General features: G+C 44.0%; 1 pseudogene; it reads left to right on the top strand.

The window, feature by feature from the left end:
* The first annotated feature begins 2228 nt into the window (after positions 1–2228).
* LOC131904467 (E3 ubiquitin-protein ligase RBX1-like) lies at positions 2229–2609 on the top strand (annotated as a pseudogene).
* The last annotated feature ends 553 nt before the right edge of the window (positions 2610–3162 follow it).

Raw genomic sequence — 3162 nt, forward strand, 5'->3', positions numbered from 1 at the left:
CTGTACGTGGAGCAGGACTAAGGGAGTAGTCTCCTCTTAGTCTACCTTGTATTAAAGAATCCTACAGATAGTAACTGATAAACAGCTACAGAAGCTTATTTTCCTGACAGTTCTTCAGACTAGGAAATTGAAGGGTCAGCATTTCTGAGGCAGTTTTGCTGTCATAACACAGAGGAAGCCACCATGTGCATGAGGAAGAGGTCACCAAACTAACTTTCACAGCTCACCCACTGCCGAGATTCTTACCTAACTACACTCATGTTTGTAGTGCAGTAAGGCAATTATTGACAGGACATGTTTTACAAAAGTTGGGTGAAGACGGGATACATTTCAAATGCCACCTACTCTGATGACCATGCTTCTAATCCCTGACAATTCTAATACTCACTCCCCCCATCACTGCCTACTCCACTAAGAAGGCCTTACACCAGTGCCCATTCTCCTACCCATTCAGTTATTGCCCACTTTCCTACCAACCCAGCCCTCACCTTTTTTCTCCTACACATTCTCAGTGTACATTCTCCTACTTGTTCTCACTGCCATTACTCCCCACTCCTCTCCCCAGTCCACACCATTTATCCGTGTTCCTACCCGTGGCCCACCATTATTACCACTCTTACACTTTCACCCATTGCCACCCATCACTACCTATTCTCCACACTCCCCCATTCTTACACCCACTGCCCATCATCACGACTATCCATTCTTTACCTGTTTTCACCATCAGTGCCCACTCTTCTACTTTCTTCCTAACCACGATCATTTCTCATTCTTCTCTCTAGTACCAACCATCACTGTTGACTCTTGTACCCACTCCCCCATCATCATCACTCCTCATGCTGCTTCCTAAATTTCACCTTTTTGCCCACTCACCTCTCCACTCTCCACACTATAAATATATTGCCCTCCCTCATCCCTCTGCTGGATTTCATTGCCCACTCCCTGACATCAATCCCCAACTCTTCCGGTTTTTGTCCACTCCTATCTCTGTGCACTCCTCTCTCTATTGCTGCCTAAGCTCACGCCCACTGACCTGTCCCTCTTCTATCCACTTCCGTACTCACCATCAGAGTACACTCTCTTACTGCAGAGGTGACTACGCCATCAGTTAGATGTTATCTCTCTAAAGTCATGACTTAAATCCAAGAACAAATGGTTAACTTTTTCACATATTTAGGTGTAATCCATATTTTTATATCTAACATACACCAATTACCCTCATTTATTATTCCCTTTTGAGAGCTTAAGTCTATTCTTTTGATCTTATAATTAGTAGCTCAGTGATTTTACTTAGCTTTGGGACAGATTCTTTTTCTCTCCTTCCATTTAGACTGAGAGTGGGGCCTGGAACCTCAAAGGTAGCATTTACATTTGTAGCATGTGATGGTATATTGTCAAATCAATAGGATCTGGACATGTCTGTTGGAGAGTGTCAGATAGAAGGCAGGCTGAGTTACTCTAAATATGGGTGACACCATTCCATAGACTGGGATCTTAGATTGAATGAAAATGAGAAAGCATGCTGAACACCAACATCCAGCTTTCCCTGCTTCCTGAGTGTGGACACAATGTGACAAGTACTGCGTCGTGTCCCTACACCGTGCCTTTCTTGCCACGATGGACTGTACACGATCCATAATTAAACCCTTTGGAATGGTGCTAGAATCCTCCACCAATCTCTGCTTACTCAGTCCTAAAGCTTCTGTAGCCATGTCTCCAAACTCTTGCAAATTCATCTCACAAACAAGTTCTTAGGTTTAGCCTCTAAATGCTTAGGGTTTCTCCTAGTGGTGATCCTACTCCACTAGTTTTCTGTATTAGCCTTCTCATCGCCATGTCAGACCTGAAACAAAGGGTGAATGGCTTATATAGACTCACAGTTTCAGAGGGTTTAGTCCACAGCGGCTTGGCCCTGTGTGCTTGGCTAGAAGATCGCAGTGACAAGAACATATGGCCAAGGAGAGTTTGCTTCAAGGTGGCCAGAAAGCAGAGAAAAGGGAGCTTTTGTGCTGGACTTACTTTCTCTTTTGATTTTTTAAAAATTCCACTGTTGCCCCTACCCTATACTACGGCACCATCTATATTCCAAGGTGGGTGTGAATTCTCTCTGGAAATTCTCTCATAGTCACACTTAGAAGTGTGTTCTTGGGCGATAGGCAGTGTGTTTCCAAAATGGCTGCAGTGATGGATGTGGGTACCCCCAGCGATGGATGTGGATACCCCCAGCGATGGATGTGGGTACCCCCAGCGATGGATGTGGATACCCCCAGCGATGGATGTGGGTACCCCCAGTGATGGATGTGGATACCCCCAGCGGCACCAACAGTGGCGCGGGCAAGAAGCGCTTTGAAGTGAAAAAGTGGAATGCAGTAGCCTTCTGGGTCTGGGATGTCGCGGTTGATAACTGTACCATCTGCAGGAACCACATTATAGATCTTTGCATTGAATGTCAGGCCAACCAGCCATCTGCTACTTCTGAAGAGTGTACTGTCGCATGGCGCGTCTGTAATCATGACTTTCATTTCCACTGAATCTCTCGATGGCTCAAAACGAGGCAGATGTGTCCGTTGGACAGCAGAGAGTAGGAATTCCAAAAGTATGGTCACTAGAAAAGACTCTCCCTAAAGCTTACCTGTTTGTTCCTTGTGTGGTGACTTGCTTTCCTGTTAATTATAAATTAGATAGAGCCGTGGTTTTTTTCTTTCCTTTGTCTTGGGAGTTTGCTGTTCCCACAGCCGTATTGTATGTTGTGTCAAATAAAGTTGTTAAGTTCGAAAAAAAAAAGAAGTGTGTTCTTACTGGATGGATGTTTCTAAATATGATCAAGTTCTCACAAGCGAAATTATCACAATATTGAATTTAAAGATGTTTATAGACAATAGCATATTTCATAAAAGTATCATAGTTAAACATCTAATAAAGATGCTATAATGTTTAGCTGGGGCATGCCGAGTGTGAGAAGGTAGACAAAATGTTTACATTAGGATCAAACTGATCTAAGTCTTCTGGGCCTGCCAGACCCAAGATTATTTCCGTGTGCCCTGCATTTCCTTTCTCCCTTTATTCCAATCCTTTGAAACAGCTCTTGACTTGTCAATCAGTGACATGACAGAGCCCATTAAAACAAACAAACACAAGCACAGGGCTGGAGAGATTGCTTAG

This window comes from Peromyscus eremicus, chromosome 2, assembly GCF_949786415.1.
Source record: "Peromyscus eremicus chromosome 2, PerEre_H2_v1, whole genome shotgun sequence".
In the NCBI taxonomy this organism is placed as follows: Eukaryota; Metazoa; Chordata; class Mammalia; order Rodentia; family Cricetidae; genus Peromyscus; species Peromyscus eremicus.